Consider the following 27,793-nt stretch of genomic DNA (forward strand, 5'->3'; position numbering starts at 1 on the left):
AACATACTCAGCCTTTGTCTCAGCCACTTCAACTTCACTGCCAATAATAATAATAATAATAATAACAACAAACAACAACAACAACAATAATAATAACAACAATAATAATAATAATAACAATAAGATGCATATCCATAAGTTTTCTATCCCGTCCCCATCCCCTCCCATTACCCAATCACCCCCTCCCCGAGAAGGGTCACGGAGGATGGAAAGACTGAGGAGAGAGCACTGACCAGACCTCCACTGGATAAGTGTGAAGAGAACTGGGACCTTGGGGAGGCTTATTGCCACTCAAATTTCAGTGGAGACCGATGGCCGGTACCAACAAAAGCTCAATGGTAAGCAGCTGTTGCGATAATGCAAATTCATTTGCAAATAATATCAAGAGGTGGAGAATACTGGAAAACTGAGGAGACTTGTTGTTACCCAGTTTCCAGGGAACACCATAGGTTATTTTCAAGGAGAGATCTTTGATGACCTATATAATAATAATAATAATAATAATAGTAATAATAATAATAATAACAATCCTGCCAGATCGTAGATTTCACCGTCCAGTAGACAAGGAGAAGGAGAAGCAAAACAAATACACGGAACTGGCCAAAGAGGTGAAAGGGATATAGAACCTAAAGTTAATATAACACTGATAATCGTAGGAGCACTAGAAACAACCAAAAAAAATTCCGAAAAAGTCATTGGAGAAATTGGAATCTGGAGGAAGGCTGAGGAGACACAATGGATAGGAATCATGGAGACGGCTGAAATCTTACGGAAAACCCTCGAATGAAACTAATTCACATAAGGTGATCACATAGAAACTGCAATAGAAGTAAAACAAAGATAGAGAAACACCACATAGAACCAAGAAAACTGAAACTGCAAAATTGTAAGTTATCTACCCTCCCCTCCCCTCCCCCAAAATAGTAGTGTTGGTATCGACTGGCACCACAGCAAATAGTCAAGGGATTGACAAGGATGGAAAGACAGAAGAAGGAACTAACCAAGCCTCCACTGGATGAGTTTGAAGATGGGACATTGGGGAGGCTTATTGCCACCTAAATTCCAGTGTAGGCTAATGGTTATTGCTAGTGAGAAATCAGTGGTAAACGGCTGTTGCATAACGCAAAGTCATTTGCAAAGATTATCGAAAGAAGAGGAGATTACTGGAAAACTGGGGTGATTCGTTGTCACCCAGATTCCAGGGAACACCAACAGTTTTTTGTCAGTGAGTATTTTCTTTTAATGGCCTGTGTGAGAACTCCAAGTGAGTACAAATGAGAGAGGAAAGAATCAATATCATCTTGCCTAGGTCGATCAGAACTCTTCGATCCGCAGTGTCCCCCTTGTTACTAATAAAGATGTCTGTTTAATTCTGTCATCTCTGTGTACAGAGCATTTTTTTTTTTTAACACAACGAGATTCAAGAAGTGACAACAACACTGCAACCAAACGATGCAGACTGCGATCTGGATGGGAAGATGGAATAAGTAGATGTAAGGAAGAAAATGCGTGTTATAATTTTGTTTTGTTTTGTTTTGTTTTGTTTTGTTTCACTTTTTTTTCTTCTTTTATTTATTTATTTTTTTCTTCTTCTTTTTATTTATTTTTTTTTCTATCTCAATGGAAAGCAAAAACCGTTCTCTAACAAGCTGAGAGAAGAATAAAAACGATGCCAAACGACTTATTTTAACTAGTATAGAAGCGCCGTGTGTGTGTGTGTGTGTGTGTGTGAGAGAGAAAGAGAAAGAGAGATGAATAGGGAGATAGATAAAGATAGAGAGAAAAACAAAGAGAGAAGGAGAGAGAACGATAGAGAGAGAGAGGGAAAGAAAGAGGAGAGAGAGAGAGAGAGAGAGAGAGAGAGAGAGAGAGAGAGAGAGAGAGAGAGAGAGAGAGAGACTGCTCTTAATTTAGAAAGAGTGCGCGCAGAAAATGACGGGTTGCGACTACTACATATCCTGCTAACCACTGTTGCGGGCGTTCGCGTTCGGTGATCAATGCGAGCGAAACACACGAAAATATCGATACATTTTATGTATCAGAACCCCCTCCTCCTTTCTTCTCCTCCTCCTCCTCCTTCTTTGTCTTCCTCACAACACATTAAAAAGCGAACAATAACCCTAACCAGACGCCTATCCGTCATACGCCTCTTAAAATAAAGACTTAAAAACACGCACAAACATAAACAGAAAACCGACAACAAAACGGCTTACCTATGAATCTTATATACGCGATTCCGTTCGTGTAGGGGAGGGTATACGCATATTTCCTTCTGTAAAAACGGTCCTTTTGAAGCGAATATACAAATGTCATGAGGTAAGAAGTCACCTTTTTTTTTAAGGACGCTAAATTTTAATTTTAATTTATTGTTCGCGCGGTTTATTTCATTGCGCATATAACAATAGTGCGTATTTTTTTTTACCGTATATATATATATATATATATATATATATATATATATATATATATATATATATATATATATATATATATATATATATATATATATATATATATATATTCTATGCATGGTACCTATTCAATATTGTTTTTTTTTTATTATTATTATTATTATCATGAATAATTTAATTCCTAAGTAATGTTGATTGTCACAATTAGAGGTTTGAAACGTCAACACACCGCGGTGACTCACTGACTCATTCTTTTCGGAGATTATTTGGTTACCTTGTACCGTTCTTCATCGCTCCATCATGGAAGAAGTGATGCTGAAATGCTTTTTACACTTTCTCATCACCTTTTTTTAGGTCGCACCTATGTAAATCTATGGACGTTCTCATTGTTCTTTTAAGTCCATATTGCATATTGAGAAAAAAAGTAGATTTGCGCAAAAAATGCCCGTTTCTTTTTTTATTATTATAAACGAAATGAATGACAAAAATGACATTTTAGTTTTCATGTTTTTGCGCAAAAATCGATATATCACTCTAAGTCGCCCTTAATTTGGACCTAAATCAAAGGTTATTCGGGATTTTATATATATATATATATATATATATATATATATATATATATATATATATATATATATATATATATATATATATATATATATATAGAGAGAGAGAGAGAGAGAGAGAGAGAGAGAGAAAGGAGAAACCGAATTATGTGTTCATCAACGTTTCGTCTTTATTTCGAGACTTCCTCTGGATGAAATAAAGACGAAACGTTGATGAACACATAACTTGGTTTGTTCCTTTTTATTTCTCTATTTTGTCGGAATACTATTTCCATTATTCTCATCAATCACACACACACACACACACACACACACACACACACACACACACACACACACACACACACACACACACACACACACACACCGAGATATTTCTTTTCCTTTTTTTTTTTTTTTTTTTTCGTATACACATTTTTAAATGTTTAAACACACTTTTTCTTTTCCGGATTTAAAAAAAAATGTTTCATTCGCGGTCTTCCTATTTACTTGCTTCCCCATGAGAGCAGAGTTAGACATAACAGCGGGTTTTAATGTGGAGAAAAAAACAGCTCCACAAAATGGGTCACTTTAGATTTGAATAAAAATCAAAATTGCCTTTGTCTAGAAGGACTAACCATTCTCCTTCACTGACCAAACTATGAGAACATATACTGCATTTTGCATTATTTGCAAAAGATAGTTTTAACAGATAGATTTTAAACAAATCAGGCACAAGGCCATACAACACTTTGCTCCTAACCCAAAGCCAAGTCTACAAAGATCCTATACCGAAATTTCATACATAACACAAAAATCGTTTCTTATGCAAAATTTAAAAAAGAAAAAAAACTTAAGATACGCCGTTTATATTTTTTTATTTTTATTTATTTATTAAAGGAGACATAAAATTGCAAATTCTTTGAAATAATTTCGCGTTCGACTGTTTCTTTAGGAGCAAGATTGTAAGATTGGCATTTTTAAAACCAAATTTGGTATTTTTTCGTATTTTGACTTCAGTTTTGTTTTGTTTTTTCTTTGTTTTTTTTTTTCAATCAGTTTGAACTTCAAACGTTGTATTTGGTATTTTTTTCATAATTTGGCTCCATTTTTTTTTAAGTTTTAACTTCAAACATTGATATTTTCCCATAATTTGGCTCCGTTTTTTAAAATCAGTTTGAACTTCAAACAATGTATTTGGTATTTTTTCATAATTTGGCTCCAATCAGTTTGAACTCCAATTTTTAGCTTTTTTATTTTTGATAATTATTAATTTCTTTTTTATTTTATTTTACTAATGAATAAGTAGTTATGAAGGCTGAAAGCCATTCGAGGACAAAGATTAATGAAATTAAATTATTGTGACTGGAAAAATGAAGGATATGTTATTTCACATAAACATCTATTTGTTTTTTTGGGGTTTGTCTTTTTTATGCACCTCAAACAAGGCACACATTGCCACTGGGTTGTGGAGGGGTCACTGTGAATTAAGGGCCAGATTTATCGGGAACATCCTAAGTAGGGAGGTCTGCAGTGAGATTCTTGTTCACATTACATTTAAATTTTTTAATGTTGGTACAGTCGGGGAAACAGGAATCAGAAAAGGAATTCCAAGGAGTAGAAGTTAGCTATTACAGTAGAAAGCCCTATGGCAAGTAGTCTGGGGTCTCTACAGTGAAGGGGTGGGATTTTGCTGACTGTGATATTGATCGAGTGTATTTACATGGAGAGGTACACCAGAGTACCAAGTTCGTCCATTGTATTTGACAGTCATCATTAAATAAATTATTATTATTATAATAAAATAATTATTTTAATTAAAATATTTATTTTTCTTTAAATTATCTTATTTGAAATAATTATCTTTATTTGAAATAATTATCTTTATTTGAAATAATTATCTTTATTTGAAATAATTATCTTATTTGAAATAATTATCTTATTTGAAATAATTATCTTTATTTAAATTTTTATTTTACCTTACTCTCAATAATTTCAACTTTTGTGTGGTTATTCTTAAATTCATTATTAACTAATAAGATTTTTTAATGCTGTATGCCCACATATTAAGGTTGAAAGCCACTCGAAGATACCGGTTAATAAAATAGATAGATTCTCGTTGGAATGATGAAGGATATTACAGGAGGATTGAAAATAACGAATGGAATGAATACAATTTGATTATTTATGAGTATGGTTTTTAGCAAGTGACAGTGATTTTTCAGAATAGCAAACAAAGCAAAAAACTGTAAAAAAATAAATACACAACAAATAAATATTACCAAAGGCAAGATAAGTTACTATTCTACCTACCTGTATAATTTTTTTCGTGTGTTTTAACTTAAATTAAAGTGCTCCTTTTTTACTTAAAAATAAAGGTAGTGTAAAGCCTGTTGACTCAGAACATAAAACAAAATGGTGGTCTCATTCAAGCATAAGGTGTTTGTCAGATGGATTCAAAGGTTGCTGGCACTTTCCAGAACGCGTCCAGTGTCCGAGGATGAATTTGAAGATATACCAAGATGAGTCAAAGTTTCTCAAAAGACTGATTACTAGGTCTATGACAACAGAATATTCTTTTCATTGTTTTGACTCTCGAGTATATATCTGGCACAGTCAAACACAGTTAATCAACCGAGAACCACATCACTCTATGTAAAAGCATATAAGATATCAACGGATACACACTCGAGAGTCAAAACAATGAAAAGAATATGCTGTTGTCCTAGCCCTACTGATCACACGGGACTAAATTTAGGTATATCCAGAGACCAAATCCCAGTCAATGCACTTAGACTCACCACTTCTAAAGAAGGCACAGATGCAACCCTCTGCTGGGAAGGTCCTATTCACAGTCTCCTGAGATCAGAATAGAGTAGTGATGACTAGGGCTATGACAAGAGAATATTCTTATGATTGTTTTGACTCTCGAGTATATATCCGACTCAATTAGACACAATTAATCAATCGAGAACCGCATCACTCTATCTAAAAAATTATAAGATATTAACTGATATACACTCGAGAGTCAAAATAATGAAAAGAATATTCTCTTGTTATAGCCCTAGTGATGGCATATTTCCTGACAAAGGCTATCACTTCTGAGGAAATTAAGAAAAGTTATTCAAATCAAGAAGGAACAAGAGAAGCAAAGATGCTCTTCTTCCTGCAAGACAATGCTCTGGTCCACAACGCACATGTAGCCAGAAAAAAGCTATTCCTGCTTTGACAGAGTACAAAATAGACTTTGTGGCTTAGTGGTGGATGCTCTTTTCTCCTCCCTGCAATCTCTCTCCCACAGAAGAGACGTTGCGAGCCTGTCTTTGTTTTATCGTTATTTCCGTGGCAAGTGCTCGTCTGAGCTCCAATCTCTGGTCCCCCATCGCCAATCTTTCATGATAAACACCCGTCTAGCTGAAACCACCGTCAATAATTTTCCACACTCTTTATCTGTGCCTAAATCAAAACATAGATTCCATGAACAAAGCTTCTTTCTTAGAAGTGCACGCCTGTGGAACTCTGTTCCGTTTGCCTGTTTCCCACCTGACTACAACTTGAATGTCTTCAAGTCCAACATAAACAAATTCCTGATGAACCGCCCCCTTAAGTAAGACACTTTATCAAATCTCCAATACTAACGATTACTACGATACTATCTCATTGATTACTGTACACGCAATAACCCTTATCCCTCAGTGGCTTCTGGGCCTTGATAAGTGGTGACTTCCATGTAAAAAAAAAAAAGAAAGTACAAAGGATTGATTACATAGAATGAAACTTGGGCCTATTATAATGATCCAGTCAATGGGTAGAAGCATTTTCAAAGAAGACAATGGTGCTGCTCTCTTCTGCAAAGTTCATGCTCATAGTCTTCTGGGACCAGGACAGTGACTGATGACAGATTTCCTGGCAAAGAATACCACAATCACAATTACAGCTTCACTTTGGAAGAAATTAAGAAAAGCTATCAAAATAAAGAAGGACAAGATCAGCAAAGGTGCCCTCCTCCTGCTGCGAGACAACATTCTGGTCCACAATGCACATGTTAACAGATCAGAATCCTGGGCATCTAGCTATGAAATCCTGCCTTATCCTCCCTACTCTCTTGATTTTGTACTCTCTGACTTTCACCTCTTGCAAGCCATAAAGTTGTTTTTGAAAAGGAACCGTTTCCTAGATGATGCAGCTTTGATTTATGAAGTCACATCATGATCGGAGGACTAATCTGGCATATTCCATGTAAAACGGTGTCCATATCTACATTAAATGATGGGGGGAAATGCACAACTCTAGATGGTTCATATATAGAAAAAAACTGTGCTAAGATTCTTTGCTAATTTCAAAGCTGAATTCAAAGCTAAATTCTAAAGTATTTTAATGGTGAATGCTCTGACGAACTGCAGACACTTGTGCCCCCACGACGTAGACACCTTCGACAAACCCGAGAGGCAGCTAAATCCCATCCCTACACAATAGAGATCACTAGATGTAAAAGATCTTTCTACTCCAGTAGTTTCTTCCCCAGAACCGCTAGACTCTGGAATTCCATTCCAGGTCCCTGCTTCCCTTACTGTACTGACATGCAGAAGTTCAAATGTAACGTGAACCGACATCTTGCTGCCCAAATCTCAACATAGTGCCCCAGTAGTTGCTGCCCCTGATAGTTGCCCCCTACACCAAAGTGGTAATGTGCCTTGTTTGGGGTGAAAATGTAATAAAAAAAAAGAAAAAAAAAAGCTAAATTCTTATAAAGAAAGACCTCATTTTGAGCTTAAACAATATGAAATCTCCCTGTTACATTGAAACATTTTTCCACCTAAGAATAATGATTAAGTTTTGTGTTTAAAAGGGAAGTAGCTCTTTGCTCTGCTCTTTACTCGATGCACAATACGTTTGACTATGAACAATGAACAGCCATCATTCTCTGGAAAACCAATGAAAATTTTGATTTAATTTCCAATAACACTTTTCTGCAAAACAATTAAAACTAGTACAAGTCGCAACTTGAAATAAACACAGCTCACCGTCTTGTAGTGACGTCATTGGAACTCAAAGACCCACAACTCATTTTGAACAACGGGAACAAATAACAAAACACTAAAAATGTATAATATTTAAAGAAAATTCAAATTTTCAATCTGTTTTATAAAAATAATTACACTATTATTTTGTTACTTTTTAATGGATGTTATAAAATAAAGGTTTTCTGATTATTATTATTATTATTATTATCATCATTATTATTATTATTATTATTATTATTATTATTATTATTATTATTATTATCATTATTATTATTATTATCATTATTATTATTATTATTATTATTATTATTATTATTATTATTCGATAAGAATTCTCGCACAGACCATTATCGGCAATTACTCACTGATAATAACTGGTGATATTCCCTGGGGTCAACATTGTAACAATCTTTCTAACAAGAACTTTCTTTCCCAAACATGTTTCCAGTACAAGATTTCCAGTACTCTCCACCTCTTTTGATAACCTTTGACAATAACTTTGCGTTATTGCAACAGATGCTTACCATTGATTTCTTGATGGCAATAACATTCGAATTTGGGTGGCAATAAGCTTCTCCAATGTCCTGGTATATTACGTGTTTACTCATTGGAGGCCTGAGTACTTTCGTCTTCGGTCTTCCACTCCTTCTTGACTCTTCATGCCTATGTTGTGTGGTATTAGAAGAGGCTACTGCCTTTTTTGAAGAGGGGGGGGGCATAATTTTGAAGATTTCTTGCAGTTTCAGTTTTCTTGGGTTTATTCCGTATTCCTTTCATATTATTATTATTATTATTATTATTATTATTATTATTATCATTATCATTATTATTATTATCGATATATTAATACGATAGCGTGTGTGTTCTTTCATGTGTCACGCTTACATCCGGGTCGTTTAATTGTTATGTTCTTCTATTTTTTGTCATAAATAATTTTACAAGAATTCTTCATAAGTTTTGGTTTTGGTTTCGACTATAGCTGATGGCACTTAAATCATCTATTTTTTTATAAGTAATTTTATCAAGAATTCTTCATAAGTTTTGGTTTCGGTTTCGATTATGGCTGAAGGAACTGAAGTTATATATATATATATATATATATTATTTTCATAAGTTTTTATTTTGGTTTCGATTCCAACTAATGCACCCAAGTCATATGGATATATTTTTTATTTTTGAACTCACAACTTTATAATATATAAAAATCGATAGAACATTAACTCTATAATAATATATACGAAATCTGCATAAATTAAAATATCATATTTAAGCGTACTTTATGACCAGGCTTTACCGGGCATTCATGCTAGCTTAGATAAATACTTTTGCAGTTTTAACAAAAGAGCTACAATAATATCAGAGCATCTCCATTTACACTGAACATCTACAGAATGCCAACATCAATATATTACATATGAATGAGTCCCCTGTGGAATTTCCACAGTTGTTATTATTATTATCATTATTATTATTATTATTATTATTATTATTACTTTTTTTACTCAAGATCATCTCTAACAAGGCATATCGCCATTTGGACAAAAGAGCCTACTATTTGGGACCATGCTAAGGATAGATTAACAAGATGTTGGTTTATATTATATTCAAACTTCATATCAGTACAATCAGGAAAGCGGGTAGCAGGAAGGGAATTCCAAAGTCTTGCTGTTTGAGGAAAAAAATTATTAGAGTAGAAAGCTTTGTGTCATGTATGGACTTCAACAGTGAAAGGAAGTGCTTTTGTTGCAAAGTGGGTTTGTTGGGAATATGTGCGGCAATGGCTGCTTTAAAATACCAAAATCGTTTTCGGTTCAGCTTGTTTGGGAAAGAAAGTTCTTGTTAGAAAGATTGTTATAATGTTGACAATTTTAAATAATGACTAAAATAATAATTATTTAAATAATGACTAAAATAATAATTATTTTAATAATAACTAAAATAATAATTATTTAAATAATAACTAAAATAATAATTATTTAAATAATGACTAAAATAATAATTATTTAAATAATAACTAAAATAATAATTATTTAAATAATAACTAAAATAATTATTATTTAAATAATGACTAAAATAATAATTATTTAAATAATAACTAAAATAATGATTATTTAAATAATCACTAAAATAATAATTATTTAAATAATGACTAAAATAATAATTATTTAAATAATGACTAAAATAATAATTATTTAAATAATGACTAAAATAATAATTATTTAAATAATGACACTATGATTTTGTTCCTTTTTCTGTATTTTTATGATTATTATATCTATATTTACATAAAATTAGATATGTTTATATGTTTATATATTTTGTATGTACAGGATTCACTCCTAAACTAATTAACTGATCATTATGAATATTGCTGTTAGGCAAAAGATTTAGTAATGTAGGTTATAATTAGATTAATTTAGGTTACTGGAAAGGCGGCAAAATGGAAGTAGAATTCTGATATCACTGATTTTTGTCAAATTTTAACAATAGGATTTAGGTATCAATTAATAAATATTTCCCAAATTTCAGTTTCTTTTCAGTATTTTTCAAGGGATTTTAGGATACATACAACCTCCCATATGAGAATTGAAGCATTTCAGTATTTCATTAAATTTGCTCCACGATAATTAGACATCAATGAAACAAAAGTTCCCTAAATTATAATTTCTTCTTTAGACATCTTCAGCATATGGTCTTAAATTTTAGAAATTTTTTAAAATCAAAATCATATCATGGATTTTGATCAAAATTGGAAACGAAATTCTAAACATAAGCTTCATCATCATCATCATCATCATCATCATCATCATCATCATCATCATCATCATCATCATCATCGATTTAAGCCTATTAGCATGCATTAGGCAAATTTATGAAATTGATTTTCAAAGTAACCCATCTCTGGCCACGTCTTTATTCATCCCTCTATTCATCAATTTTATTTTTTATCACTTCCTCCCATGTTTTCCTTGGTCTTCCCCTGTGAATTGAACCTGCTACCTCAACTGTTCTACACCTACTACCCCAAGAAATCTTATTCAACCTTACAATGTAGCCATACCATTGAAGTTTATTCTTCTGCACGCACCTCCATATAAGATAAGCTTCCTCTAAGGTCATCAGAATCGTGTTTAAGAGATGTTTTACACGTCCATTGTGTTATTCACATATCACTTCTCTCCATGGCCACATCTCCCCATACTTTCCAGATTAAATTTTCCTCTGAGGTCATCAGAACTAACACATCTCTAAGTTTCACATTATACATCCATCCATAAAAATAATGCAAAACTGTTTTGTTCTGAGAATTAATTTTACCTGAGTATTTGTTTACTTATTAAATAAATATTACTTTCATTTTTTCTTCTAAATTTATGTTAGTAGTCCATTAAATTTACAATTATAAATAAAGTTGTCCATTAAATTTAAAGTTATAAATAAAGTGGTTCATTAAATTCAAAATTATAAATATAGTGGTCCATTAAATTTAAGATTATGAATAAAGTCGTCCATTAAATTTAAGATTATGAATAAAGTCGTCTATTAAATTTAAGTTTATAAATAAAGTAGTCCATTAAATTTACAATTATAAAGTAGTCTATTAAACTTAAGATTATAAATAAAGTGGTCCATTAAATTTAAAGTTATAAATAAAGTGGTTCATTAAATTCAAAATTATAAATATAGTGGTCCATTAAATTTAAGATTATGAATAAAGTCGTCCATTAAATTTAAGATTATGAATAAAGTCGTCTATTAAATTTAAGTTTATAAATAAAGTAGTCCATTAAATTTACAATTATAAAGTAGTCTATTAAACTTAAGATTATAAATAAAGTGGTCCATTAAATTTACAATTATAAATAAAGTGGTCCATTTAATTTAAGATTAGAAATAAAGTAGTCCATTTAATTTACAATTATAAATAGAGTAGTCCATTAAGTTCGAAACATTGACATGTGCTACTTTAACTTGTTTGTGGAACAGGAATTTCTGGCCAATTCTTGCTTTCTCTATTTTTTTATTTCTTTGGCCACTATTACTTTTCAGGCTTCTATGTCTATTGTATCGGAATTGGAATTTTAAAACAGAATCCGTAATTTAGAACAGACTCTGTGTTTACTTTCAACAACCTCGTAAATCTTGCTTCCCTTTATTTTTTCCTTTCATAATTATCTTTTTTAACTTTAAAGTGGTATTTTTAGCTCCTTACATCAAGTGGCTTCATGCCTTGTCTAGAGCGATTTCCATTAAAATAAATTATATCCAAATCAGGAAAAATATTGTAACAGTTCCATCACTATGTGTGTCCACGGCTTAATTCAGGATCACAAGTAGATAATGGCTGTCATCACCAGAAAGCAATGAATGATGATGTTAAGTGAATGTAGTAGTGGCCCGTTGTCCGAGAGCAAAAGAGAAGCGGGACTAATCTTTGTTGTGCTTCTTTGTTTCATGACGTTTGATTCAGATCCCAGTACATCTAATGGTATGGCCAAGCAGGAGAAAGTGACCCTCTCATTGCAGAGGAGTGCTAGGGCAAAATAATTTGTCTCAAGATTAGATTAGTTTGGCCAATCAAAACGACACATGGTCACTCTTTTAACAACCTATAAATAATATTGAACAGGTTTCTGAAACCTAAACTCATTTCAATCACTTTTAGCCTCCTTAATTAAAGTTCAACTCAATAAAATTAACTTAATCAGTGCTCAACTCAATAAAATTAATTTAATCAGAGTTCAACTCAATAACATTAACTTAATCAGAACTCAACTCAGTAAAATTAACTTAATCAGAGTTAAACTCAATAAAATTAACTCAATCAGAACTCAATTCAATGAAATTAACTTTCATAAACTACACGTTTAGTCATTTTCACCAAGATTTCTCCATGTACATTCAAACCAGAGTTGTAGAATTAAAAGGAAAGAAATACTACATATTAAGGACCCTGCAGTGGTGGTGATTAAGTTGGCTAGTGTGAATTTTGCCAAGGGTTACACTGAGTGCATAATAATCCAAATGCGTAAAGCAGAATCGTTCCCAGATTTAATGAAAGATGAATGACATAAAGTTGAGGTAGAAGGCAACAGGTCAGACGTTAGGTAAAACAGGAGTCAAACGATGAGGGTACAAAATGGTTTGTTTCATTTAATCCTTGTTAGACCTAGTTCCTCTCTTTCTATCGCAAGCATTTTTTTTCTTCCTGAGATTAATGGCTCCATTTCAAAGAGAAATCGACTCTGAAACATCTTCGTCCATCTTTTTAATCAAAACCTTCTTGAAGTTCAAACATTAAATCTACCTTTTCGAAAATTTGTTTCTCTCCATCACTGCAAGCACCTTCTTACATCTCTATCTCTACAAATCTGCTATCAATGTATGGAGTATTGTTGTCATGTTTGGTCTCATTTGACGGTTTTTGGATAAGGCTCAGAAGCGTATCTAGAATTTGGTTGGCATCATTTCCCTTCTTCTTTGCAACAGACGTGATGTTGCTAGTCTCAATCTTTTCTGCAAATACTATTATGTGTTCTTCAGAATTATTTGATATATTCCCTGCTTCCTTTGTTCCAGCTCGTTTCATTAGTTGGTTTAGTTGTCTTCATTAATTTACTAATTTGTACCTCGTTAAAATACAGCTTCCTATTCTTGTAGCTTATTTTCAAGAACTGCAGACTTTTGGAAATCTCTTTTACTGCTGACTGTTTTCCTCCTAACTATAGGCTTGTTTTTTTTTTGGAGGGGGTTGTCAAGAATAAATTCAACCATCTCCTTTGCATAAAAGAGATGTTGCTTGCCTCTCTCTGCTCTATCATTATGTTTTGACTGCACTCCAATTCCAAATCCTCTATAAAACATTCAAGCACGAACTCAACTAACAACAAACATAATGAAAAACTTTTATTTTTCTCTTTACCAAAAACCAAACGAAACTTTCATGAATATCCCATCTGTGGAATAAGATACCACAAAGTTGCTTCCACCTGTCTACATTCAAGTCTAATGTGAACAAATATATGATGAGCCGTCCTCTTGGGTAATCAATTTCTCTCAAATAGTCTTCTACCCATCACACCAATTATTTCTGGTCTTCTTATGGAGGCGAACATTATCCAACTGATAATCTGTTTATCATCAAATGGCTCCCAAATCTTGACAAGTGATGACTACGGCTGTGACAACAGCATATTCGTTTCATTGTTGTGATTCTCGAGTATATACCCACACACAGTTAGACACAATTAATCAACTGAGAACCACATCACTCTACATAAAAACATAAGATATCAATGGATATATACCTGAGAATCAAAACAAAGAAAAGAATATGCTGTTGTCATAGCCCTAGTGATGACCTTGTACTAAAAAAGAAAACGTTAATTGCTGCGTTGTAATCTATTATTATACCAAATCTGAGTGAATCAAATCTTCTTTCCTTAAAGCCTTTCTCCTATGTATCACGATCACACAAAATACATGTGGAAATATTCCTTAATTTTGGGATTGAGTTTGAAGAAAAAAAAAAGACTTCTATTGTAATAATTCAAATTAGTAGTAATTTGCAATTAACTCATCAAGTGATTCATCTCTTTTTAAGATTCTGCCTATGATTTTCATCTCCTGTCATTGTATGTTGTTTGGCATAACTTTATTTTCATTGCTGGAAAAATGGTGTGAACATTCTATCACTTCAGAAATTACTGCCGGCGCTATTCTCTGCCAGTAGAAAGGCTAAATACGTCCTAAGATGGAGTACAGTTGTCATATCTGGGATATCATGCATGTCCTGACAGAACACAAAATCGGCTGTGCAATCTAGTGGGGCATGATTTCTTCTTGTCCGTACAGCCTCTTTCACACAGAAGACATATTGTTAGTCTAATAACTCTAATATTACAACTCTAATTCTAAATATAAACCTTAACGCTGAACCTTTATCTAAATTCTAACCCTAACCCTAAACGTTTTACTGCTAGAAAAAATGGTTGAATCATTCTATTGCTCCAGAAATTACCTCACTGCTGATGCAGCCTCTATCTGTATGATGGAGTACATCTCTCATATCTCATGGAGGCAATCATCGTCGAACTTAATCCTTATCCTCGTCTCTTCTGGGCTATTTTTTAATGAAATTTGCCCCAGACAATGTATGAAGCCACTTGGTGCAAAGAGCTAAAAATAAAAAAAATTACTTCAAGGTTAAAAACTTTGCAACGATAAGTGTTAGATGGCTAGACTTCGACCCAGAAAACAACAGTTCTTCCCCCTTTGTCAGAAACATCGCCCATGGAATGTGAGGACTAAAGGACAAAAAAGAAAAGTGAGGGTTACGCTACTGCTGAGAGTAAACTCAAGGTCCACTTTTTACTCTCCCTGATAAATAGATACTAATTAATAAAAGAAACAAAAAAAATGTTCTATTGTTTTCTTTTTTGTTATTGTATTTGTTTCTTGCAATTATCTGTCTACTAGCAGGAAGACCCGATGTTGCCCGGGATTTAATGATGATCAACGAATGTTTCACACTCCAATATTTTTATTGTCATTGAAATCGGTGAAATCGCCCATTTTTCAATCAAATAGATTGATTGCCTGCTCTAGTTGGGGACCCACCGTGGTAGACTGGGAGGAAGATTCACATCCATCCCTATAGTGACTTAGTCCACAATACATTGTAGTCTACATTGCACTGTAGAGAACATACTGTTGATTATATAAAATTACTTTTTATATGTAGTGGCTTAAAGTAAAGTTTAAAATGAAAATGTCCAGTATCGGGCACCAATTGTGCTCGAAACAGAAACATTAATTTTGAAGGCGCACCTGTCATATCATAGAACCGACTGTCGATTTTATATGTCCGGCATTTCTGCTTGTGCGGCGATGATGGCTTGAATTCAAGTTTAAAATGAAAAAGTCAAGTATCATGGTGCAATTATGCTTTAAATAGAAACATTCATTTCCAACACGCCCCTGTCATATCAAAGAACCTACCGTTGATTTTATATGTCGAACCTTTTGGCTTGTGTGGTAATGAAACTTCTCAAATGCACTTATGCTGTTAGACTGTGTAAGGTGTCAACTTTAGTCAAAATCCCTGTTCCTTCTTTCACTGGATTAGTTCCATTATCGATACCTATCAAAGACATTTCGATACAAAACCTATCCAATTCTTGATGAACCGCCCACTTAAGTAATCCAATCTACCAAATTTCCATTAATAACGACTATTACGATATTATCTCATTGATTACTGTATACTCAATAACCCTTTTCCTCGAGTAACCTCAGGGCCTTGATAAGTGGTGACTTCTATGTAAAAAAAAAAAAGAAATACTGCCGGGCACATAAAGTACCTTTGTGTGAAATTTCAAGGATTCTTTCTTGCCAGAACACGAACATCAGAACAAAACTAACAAAATGCAGTACAAAATCAATTTTATGTTCCTGAATTTTTGATATGTGTATTATTTGGGTTCTTTAGACTTCTGTTCTAAAAAGGAAAATAGATTTAAAACTCCCAAAAACTAGAATTATCTACAAGAACCTATACTGTATTAGATAAAGTACTTGGTTAAATTCAGTTGAAAAGAATTACTCTTCTGCGTGTTAAAGGTTCAATCCTTAGTATGGGCGACACTTTAAGGTTCAATCCTTAGTATGGGCGACACTTTAGGGTTCAATCCTTAGTATAGGTGGCACTTTAGGGTTCAATCCTTAGTATAGGCGACACTCAAAATACAATTGCAAATTACCCAGTTCTGGTTAATAGAACCAGAGCATGCCTCTCCTCTGAATTAAATAAAGATTTCTGTTTGAAATTTTTTTTTTTTTTTTTTTTTTTTTTTTTTTTTTTTTTACAAAGGCATCACCACATTATCAAGGCCCAGAGGCCACTCAAGGATAAGGGTTAAAGAGTGTACAGTAGAAATTGGTCAATATAGTAATCATTAGTAATGAAAATTTGGTAAATTTAATAACTTATATGGAACGGCTCATCAAGAACTTATTTACTTTAGACTTGAACACAACCATATTGTAGTCAGCCGGAAAGCAGGAAAACGGAAGACAATTCCACAGGCGTGCAGTTCTAAGAAAGAAGCTTTGTTCATGGAATCTACGTTTAGGTTTAGTCACAGATAAAGAGTGGGGGAAATTATTGATAGTGTTTACAGCTAGACGAGTGTTTCTTGTGAAAGTTTGGCGAGGGGGGACCAAAGATTGAAGCTCAGTTGAACACTTTCCATGAAAATAACGATACATCAGAGACAAACTCGCAACATCTCTTCTGTGAGATAGAGGTTGCAAGGAGGAGAAAAGGACATCTCCTACGAGGCTACGAAGTCTATTTTGAACTCTATCAAGGCAGGACACCACGTTTGACAGAAAGATTCCCGAGTGTAAAAAAAAATACCTGAAAAAGGTCGGAGGTTACATCGACCAAAACGTTGCGACAATAACATTCAAAATAAGAATAGTAGTTTGAAAAAAAAACACAAAATATGGAAAATGGAATTTTTCCCCTCAGCACCCAAATCAACAGAATCTTGGCAATTTCAAAATTGGCCTTTTCCTTGTTTGTTGCAGTATGTTGTTGGTTCTGTGTAGGAGGTTCATGCTCTCAGGATTTATTTTCTCTCTTTGAGAAGATTAGTTTATTGCTAATCGCCTGAAGTGCCCATACTGAGTAATGTTAACGAGGCTACACAGGCATTTCTTTGCAGGCCAGAATGCTCTTCCACTGGGGCACTGACTCTACAATCTCACTTTCTGACCATAGAGTTACATCTTCTTGCCATGGTAGAGAAATAAATACCCTCACTTGAGAGTATTCGAGGAAAAGCATGCCGAGAAAATGATCTCAAAGCAATGTTATCGAATATTATAAAACGTTTATAAAAAGCAGACACAAAATTACATTATGTTTTGGCATAAAACCCGAATCGTTTTAAAGGAGAGGGAGGAATGCTCATGCAATTTTGTCAAATATTTTTTTAGACTTTCTCTATACAAGACATTCTCACCAAAATACCACATTCAACCTATGATCTGGTCTTACTGATTGTGCGGTTATAATGGCTTAAATTTAAGTTTAAAATCAAAATATCAAGTATCATGGTTCAATTGTGCTTTAAACAGAAACATTCATTTTGAACGCGCTCCTGGCATACCAAAGAACCCACTGTTGATTACAAGTGTCGAGCCTTTCCACTTGTGTGGTAAATGTACTTATGTTAGGCTGTAAGGTGTTAACTTTGATCAAAATCGCCGGCTCCTTCTTTTACCGGATTATTCTGATTGTTGATACTTATCGGAGACATTCTGATACAAAGCCTATCTAAGAACACTGCCAGACACATAAAGTATCTTCATGTGAAATTTCTTAAAAATCGGTCCTACCACTTTCGAGTCCATAGGGAATGAACTCACACATACACACACTAAGTTCCTTTTATATAATAGATAGATAGATAGATAGATAGATAGATAGATAGATCTTACTGACTTTGATTCTATAGTTAGTTTTATTCGATTCAGTTTATTTTTTTAAAAAAATAAAACACGCTTCAATTACTTTTAATTTTAGATTATTTTTAGACTTAACTGTATTCTTTTGTGTGTACGTTTTTACCGCCCGTTCTCGACATGGTAATTGAAGCGTGTTTTATTTTTTTCAAATAAACTGAATCGAATAAAACTAACTACAGAATCAAAGACAGTAAGATCTATCTATCTATCTATCTATCTATCTATCTATCTATCTACCTATCTACCTATCTATCTATCTAATCTATCTATCTATCTATCTATCTATCTATCTATCTATCTCCCAGATGCCAGAAAGCCTTCTACTCTAATAGTTTCTTCCCTCGGACTGCTAGACTTTGGAATTTCCTTCCGTGTTCCTGCTTCACTGAACTGACTGTACTGACATGCAGAAGATCAAGTGTAATGTAAACAGACATCTTGCTGCTCAACTTCCTACATAGTATCTTTCAAATTATGTCCCAGATAGTAGCCCTCTACACCAAAGTGACACTGTGTCTTTTTTTAGGGTGAAAATGCAATGATGATGATGATGATGAAGATGATAATAATAAAAATAATAATAAAAATAAAAATAATTAAAAAAATAATAAAAAATAATAATAATAATAAAATAATAAAATAAAAATAATAAAAATAATAAAAATAATAATAAAAATAGTAATAATAATAATAATAATAATAGTAATAATAAAAATAATAAAATAATAAATATAATAATAATAATAATGATACATAATAATAATAATAATAATAATAATAATAATAATAATAATAATAATAATAAAAATAAAAAAATAATAATAATAATAATAATAATAATAATAATAATAATAATAATAATAATAATAATAATAATAATAATAATAAAATTGTTCTAATTCATGTTGCTTGCGAATGTTAAGCCGAGGAATTTGAACAATGAGCTCTCAGATAGGTTGTTATTTATCATGGCTATCGGTGGCTGAGTATTTTTAATTTTTACTTGTTAAAGGAAGGGAGCTTTGTCTTAGTAGCATTATATGTTACCATCCATTTCTGGGGGCTCCCATGAGAGACTTCCGACTGAAGGTCGTTTTCTAGGATTCCTAACATTGACTTGATGCCTTACTCTCAGAACATAGCTTAAGTAAATACTTGTAAGTAATAGCGTTGTGAATCAATACGGAAGGGGTGGCGTAATAAATTGGGATAACCCCTGACGAATGACAAAGATCGAAATATAGTCTAAATAAACACAATAGAAATAATTTCTCACATAAAGAAAAACAATCGAATGTATATAACCATAAAACTGATTGTTGCGTCAGCAACCTAACAGTTGACTCTGACTAAACTCAGTGTTAACAAGTGCTTAGTTAAATGTAATGCGATTTGTAATCGGGTGAGTTCATTTATTCATGGAGGTGGGGTAAGGTTGTTTTATTTTTTATTTTTTCTGAACTATAAAATCTATTGGAGGAGTTCGTACGCAATAAAAGAAAAACTTGACATTTATTTCCTTCTTTTAATGTAAGGCAATATTTTAATCACATAAAATACGTGATAACACGTTCCTCCATTTTGGGATTGAGTTATGTTTGAACAAAATGCCCATTTTCATTGTTCTTATTCGCTGTAAGGTTTAAATAACTAACTAGGTGATCTATCTCTAAGTTTCTGTCTATCACTTTCACTCTCTCTCACTGTATATTGTTTGAACTCCTCACCCTTATTTTATACAGTGTTTTTTGTAACTCTTCTTTTTTTTTTGTAACTCTCCCTTACTAAGTCATATGCGATAAAGCCAACTATAAAAATGAATATTGCAATAGTTAAGTATAAACAAAAGGAAATAGCATCTGTAGTAGTAATACTATTTAACACGCATACTTAAAGAGAGAGAGAGGGGGGAGAGAAAGAGAAAAAGAAAGTGAGAAAGATAGGTTCTGCATTGTCAGTCAAGCTCCAACCTCTGTTCTCTCGCCACAATTTCGCATACCTGTGTCTGCTTTGCAAGTAATTTAATGGAATGTGTTCTGGTGAATTCACGTGCCCTCTCAACGTGCATACAACCAACTAATCCGACAAGCAGCAAAATTTCACCCCTTTACTCTTGAAGTCTCTTGATGCAAGAGAGCATTAAACTCTAATAGTTTCTTCCCTCGGGATGCTGGATTTTGAAATTTCCTCCCTGTTACGTGTTTCCCTTATTGTACTGACCTGCAGAATTTTAAATGTAATGTGAACAAACATCTTGCTGCTTAACTCCCCGGAATCGTCTGCTAGACACGATCTCAAACAGTAGCTCTTTTAGTCGAATTATCAAAACGTCTTGTTTGTGGTGAAAAGGAGTAAAAAAAAAAAAAAAGGTAGCATATAAGGTGACCTTTCCTCCACTCACCAAAAACTGCCAACCAGGTAATCTATATATATACAAGACAAAACGGCCGCGCGTGTTTTTGTATGTCAAGCAAAGGCTTTTTTCGCCAGGGTTCTTGGGAGGGGGGGTACTATTTCTTAAAATGTTTTATATACTCCCTAGATCATAATATCTACGATTTGTGAAGGGCGTTGTATCTAGATTTATTTTGATCGACTTTTATAAAATTCATACTATTCCTTCCTCTCGTGTGTTTGTACGGCTTTTTCGTATAAAAGCAAAACTAAATGGAAAGAGAAGGCATCTACCTGGCCTTTTGTGCCGGAACATCCAGAAAGCAATCAGCTTTGATCAATCTGGAGGAAACCCCTCATATCAGACAATTGCTATTCATTTGGACACTTCCTTTTTGTTGGGAGCTGGCTTTCCCCAACATTGTGGGGAACCTGAAACAGCAGAAAGCTGGACTGGCCTCCAGCCAACTTTCGTTTCTGCAAGTCAACTTTTTGATTGACATTGCTAAATTTCAACGCTTTTCACTTCCTAATGTAGTAGTAAAAGTTTACGTTTTCTTTCACTTTCTTTTCCGCCTTCGGCTTTGTCACAGGTTTGAAACACTTTTTTTTTTCTTTTACACCTACAAACACCCAGGCAATGCCGGGTACCCCTGCTAGTCTATAATATAAATCTCACCTGTCTGTTTAAATTTATTTATGTATGTATGTATGTCTGCCTAAAACTTTTGACAGAGGCAATTGATTTTCACAAGATCGGTATCATTTTGAAGCTCAATATCTCGGATGACAAATATCGAAAAATTGGCCAAAAACATTAATTCTTTCACCCTCAACTGAGCAATTTTTTACAAGGAGGGGTCGCTTTTTTGCGAGCCATTTTTGCACGTCATTGTATCGGTTGGACTGACTTTGCCTAGTTTTAACATTCCAAACTTCCGGTCGCATCATAGAGTAGCGGTAAGGCGTCAGATTTTCTTTCACTTTCTTTTCCGTCTTCGCGTCACGGGTTCAAGCCTTCCTTCTTAATACCACTTTTTTTTTTTTTTTTGCTCAACACACACCTCCAAACACCCGGGCAACGTCGGGCACCCAGGCTAGCCGTTAATAAAATTCAGAATACTTTCTGCAATCCAACGATGTTTGATACAAATAAACTTATTTCTATGCTGAACTTATCCAGTACAAAATTCACAAGCGATCCCCAGTCTCGTGTATATCCCCCTAAGGGGAGATGGCGATATTAAGTTTTTGCAACTTTGCAGGGAGGTGTCAACGTCCTCCTACGTACAGTGTTAGGTATTCCCAAATTAGCCTCTCATCTGGTATTCTCAAATTGGTCACCTACCTGGTACTGACCAGACTCAACATTGCTTAACTTTGGTGATTTAGTGAAAACTGGTGTGTCAACGTGATTATGCCATACATGAGCTATGATACATAAGCTATGATACATAAGCTATGATACATGAGCTATGATACATGAGCTATGATACAGCAAAACAATTTGTAGATGATTAAATTCCCCACATCCTTCTCTGGCTGAACACTGATTTTTATGATATTGCCAGCTACTATTAGCCAAATGCCAATTTTTTTTAAGTAAACATATGGAACACTTTTTTTTTTAGTTGATCACGCAGATCACCAGATCACCAGCCATGGGAGACAAATTCTAAAAAGAACTTCAATTTTAATGTTAAACACAGCCATTGCATTATGGCCCCACTGTCTTGTAGGTAATTCCGGGAAGAGAAAAGTCTATGGAAATGAACCCAGAAACTAAATCCAAATTACGGCCCTTAATGCTATTGGATATCACAATTGCTTCTTTTCAGCAGCTCCAGCTGGTGTCAGATATATTGCTCAGATCTTCTTTGATTCAGATCAGCAAGGCTGAGAGGATAATCTTGAAGTCTCCATACAAATTGTTAAGACTTTCACCCTGAAGAGGTTACTTTAGTACCATTGATTGCAGCACCAGAATCTGAGAACTGTTTTTTTTAATCTTTTTTTATTTTTCTTCCTTTGAAGATTGTAATGCTGGGTATGGGGCAGCCAAACCAGCTGCCAACATTGCCCCGCTTTTTTTATTGAAACCAACCGAGAGCTCTTTTTAGTATCCTCGCTGTTCCCTTGAGTGCAATTGTCTGAATCTCTTCAGTTATGAGTAGTCCTGAGTGCTACCTGATTATTGTTAAGAATTTGTGCCTGACAAAGAAGTTTTGTGAGGGATGAATAATGATTTCAACAAGATGGAATTAGAGAGGAATGTGTTCGGGTTATTGCCAATGTTGCAAATCGTATCCAGGGGTTTTTGCAATGTTCCGTCAGCCATGACCAAGTAGAAGTTTTAATTAATGTCATTCTTAGTTATTAACACATTTATTAAAAGTGGAACCTTCAACTCCCAGAAGATAGTAACTTAAAACTAAGTGTTAATCAGCGCCTTTATCTGTTGTGCCTCAAAATGAGAAAATCTATCCCTGCGGATTAAATAAAGGGTTTGCTTTAAAATTTTGTATATGTTCCTATTTATTCACCTCTCCACGAGGGACACGTTAGATACATGGTAGTTTGTAAGGTAGAGGAAAATCCAGCCTTTCAAAAAAGGAATACTGAATTGGAACAAAATTTTAAATTGCCTCAGTCTAAAAGGATTTCTCATTCACTGGCTAATGAAGTGCTATATTAAAATAGATAATACACTCATAGCCAAAAGGTCAAGGATGTTGTCCAGTGCAACATAAATATTCCAAAGTTTGAAAAGATACCCCTGAAGAAGGTCGGAGGTTCAATTGGCTGAAATGTTATGAAAGTAACAACCAAGATGAGAATGGTAGTCTGAATGATCTAAATAATCTCAATTATCAAACCTCATCTAAAAAATTCTGAAACCTAAAAGCTTTTAAATCAATGTGGAACATGGCTTTTGAGTTTGTTCCAACCAAATTCTAGCTTAAATTGATCGCAAAGAAAACTGTTCAAAAACTCAATGACTGTAAAATATTCCAAGTTAAAAAAAAAATCGATTCTACGTTTGGAAAAGACAATTTGTTATTCTGAGGATCGTTAATTCTATCATGTTTAAACACTCAAATTATAATAGTTACAGAGTACTGGGTGACCCCTCCCTCTCCTGTACCTATTCAAAAGATGTCATCCATGGAATTTGTTAATAAAATTTTCAATCCTTTTTGCAGTTCAACCATATGTGGTTCAAATAAAGTTCAATTTATCCTCAACTTCTTCACTGAGTTCCATGAATATCCAACAGTCTTTGTTTGATCAAACAATCTTTGTTGATGGTCTATTTGGAAAATAACCATATATATATATATATATATATATATATATATATATATATATATATATATATATATATATATATATATATATATATTATTTATTTGTTTTTGTTTTGCGATACTTTTCAATGAAATTCAATTATTTATACGAATGCGCATTTTTACCTAAATGCGAGTTGGGAATAATTTTCCTTTTTACCAATTTGGTATCCCCAAATGGGGAGCGGCATATATATTTTTAAAAATATAATTATGCACTGGCACGTGTTTCGTCATCTACAACTCACCAGAGTGGCTGAACACACACACACACACACACACACACACACACACACACACACACACACACATATATATATATTCCAGGTTACAGGTATTTAACGAGGTTATTAAGAGTGCTCAATAAAAGAAGAGCAAGATATATTTTATTAATACAGACAAATTTTCATAGTCGCAATACTGGACATGATAACGTTGCAGACAAATGGTCGGTTAAAATCAGAAATCCTCTTTCACAGAAGAAACCAGTCCTAAAAAATCATATCTATCTATCTATCTATCTATCTATCTATCTATCTATCTCTCTCTATATATATGTGTGTGTGGTGTGTGTGTGTGTGTGTGTGTGTGTGTGTGTGTGTGTGTGTGTGTGTGTGTGTGTGTGTAGAAATCGCTGCATACAGGGTGTAAAGCCATTTAATATAAGAAGCTAAGAAGAATGAAAGCTGATTATAAAAAACAGAAGATACCTATTGACTTTAATCTTGAAAAGACACCAAGGTTATAGGTGTGTGTGTGGGGGGGGGTAAACAGTAAGAGAGTTCCACAACTTTGCAGTTCTTGGAAAGAAGCTACTGGAATAGGAAGCTGTATTACAAATGAGGTATCAAAGCAGCGGATTGGTGGAGACCACGAGACTAACATGTAAAACGAGCTGGAACAAAAGCAGCAGGAAATTAGACAATTCTGATTAACACACGTCATAATAGAAAAAAAACTGAGACTAGCAACATCACGTCTGTGTAGATACGTTTCTAGACCTTATCAAGAACCTTCAAATTGGATAGAGACTCACCAGCACAAATATGACAAGAATACTCTGTATATGGTCTTAATAATAGATTTGTAGCGATAGAGAATAGCCTTGGTTGTGAGAAAGTGTTTATAATGAGGGAGAGACTTACTTTATGAGAAGCATAAAAATGATTCTAATATTTGAACCCTCATATATATATATATATATATATATATATATATATATATATATATATATTTCATGATGTTTTTAGGGATACAAAACTTAAATATTGCAATTAGGAAGGGAAGACTTTTATGATTCATGATTAAAAGTAAATTTGTATATATATAAATATATATTCCTTTAATCTTCTCTCCAAACAGGGGGGAGAAAGGGGAACATGAGCGGAAAGAAAGAGAAATGGGGAGCCAGCTGACCGGTTTCGACCCTCGCTTCTCAAAGCTGTATCGAGGGAATTTTTAAAAACAAAGAATGAAAAAGCGATTAAAATGGCGTTTTATTCAATTTACGGGGAGAAAAAAAAGTGGGAAAAACGATTAAAATAAAACAGCGTTATGGTCGAATACCCTAGAGATTAATCACGTTCAGACCCAGGAGGCATTCCCTTTGCTTGCAAAGAGAAGGCTTTCTAAGTTCAACGTGAATACTCTCCAAGATCTTAAGGTGATATAATGAATGAGCACGATTAAGAATAGAAAAAGAGTCCGTGCTAAAGTTCGTTGCACAAGACTGGTTTTTAAGTGAATGATCAGTAATTGAGGACCCGTATGTGTTAGTAACAACGTCAGTTGCCCGGTAGGTTCCATTCCTAATTTTACTGGGTACATGTTGTTGGATTCTTCCATCTAATCTTAATGTCGTTCGACCCTAGTAGTTGGCACCGCAACTACATTCAAAATTGTAAATAATGTTACTATTATGGTGGGGGGTGGGTAGAACGTCTTTTCGAGAAGATGGTAATAAAGTTCTCGTAGAGAACACAACACGCACATTGCCAGCAAAATAACATCCATGAACTGCTGAACTTATTTGTTTGGCAAATTTCTCACTTACTGTACCCAACCAAGGCAAATGAAGATAAATTGGACATTTGGCTACTAAATTGTCTTTAATTCGAGAGAATTCAGCCAATTTCTTTTGAATAACTGACCTAATCACATCTAGTGGGTACCCGTTTTTGGATAAAGTATCCGTAATTGTTTTCAATTCCTCATCTAATTTTGATTTGGAACAAATCATAAGGGCGCGATGTGTTAGGGTCCAAATTAGATTTATCTTACGTTTTTTAGGGCAAAATTTACTTTTAATCATTTTAATTGCAATATATATATATATATATATATATATATATATATATATATATATTTAGCAGAAAGACATAGCGACTGACTACAGCCAAGTCAAAATCTCCCTGGACAAACCAAATAAAAAAGCCATAAAAAAAAATAAAAAAAATTCAGCATACCAATGTACAATAAACACTTATAAGCCTCCACCCCTTGGAAAAACTTCAAACTAACGAAAATCGCCATTTTTACACATTTGAAAATAATTTCTGACGAGGACGCATCAGACCGTCTGAAACGTACGTAAACAATTTCAATGACTTAAAAACATTATTACAATGATCCAAACATAATTCTCAATGAAAAACCAAGACACGGAATAATAAAATAATGTTAAAAAATACACATTGTTGGTGACTACTCCCTTATTTAAATATATATATATATATATATATATATATATATATATATATATATATATAGGGTGTCCCAATAAAATGTTTACACTCTTTAAATTATCTCAACTTGCTACAAGAATACAGTATTCCACGTTCCCAAGAGATTTTTAGGAATACAGAATGGCACTTTCAGCAGGATGAAGCACTTCCTCACTATCATCATGACGTAAAAGCATATCTTGATAGTCACCTTCGAAACAGATAGTTAGGCTGAAGAGGAAGTATCGAGTACTGTCGACGCTCACAAGATCTAACTCCCTCCCCATGGATGTTTTTCTTGGGGGGGGGCATGTTAAACACAGGATTCACACCACGAAACGAGCTACAATGAATGAATTGAAAGTAACCATTGAAAGAAGATGTGTCAACACACCAAGTGGACTGATTAGGAACGTTTTCGATTCAGTCAGTGAGCGTTTTTAGCTGTTCATGGACCACAATGGCTAATAATTTGACCACTTTCGATAATTAACTGGTTTCTATATTTGTTCACAGTATTTTGATGTATGAAACTTTTCTTTCTTATAATAAATGTGGATTATGTGGTCATTTAAAGAGTGTGTATATTTTATTGGAACCCCCTATATATATATATATATATATATATATATATATATATATATATATATATATAATTAGTTATATTTTTTGGAAAAAAGGATTCCACCAGAGTGCTCTATTCTGTGAAAAAGAAAATGAAAATAAGAGCGTATTATCTATGTTTGTTTTCAGAAAGTTTGGATAAGTCATCGGTATCGTCGGTTTCAAACCTCATAATTAGGAACCGTTTTA

General features: G+C 33.6%; 1 protein-coding gene across 1 annotated transcript in view; it reads left to right on the top strand.

Annotated features, from left to right (window-relative positions):
* Window positions 1-1,869: 1,869 nt before the first annotated feature.
* The window catches only part of LOC145241540 (monocarboxylate transporter 12-like), a 196,361-nt gene continuing 170,437 nt past the window's right edge, over window positions 1,870-27,793 (top strand). The window contains exon 1 of the mRNA XM_080104597.1: window positions 1,870-2,316. The gene's annotated coding sequence lies outside the window, so the exon portion shown is untranslated. The remainder of the gene's footprint in view (window positions 2,317-27,793) is intronic.

Source organism: Euprymna scolopes, chromosome 20 (assembly GCF_053919585.1).
Source record: "Euprymna scolopes isolate OS-2025 chromosome 20, ASM5391958v1, whole genome shotgun sequence".
NCBI classification, from domain to species: domain Eukaryota; kingdom Metazoa; phylum Mollusca; class Cephalopoda; order Sepiida; family Sepiolidae; genus Euprymna; species Euprymna scolopes.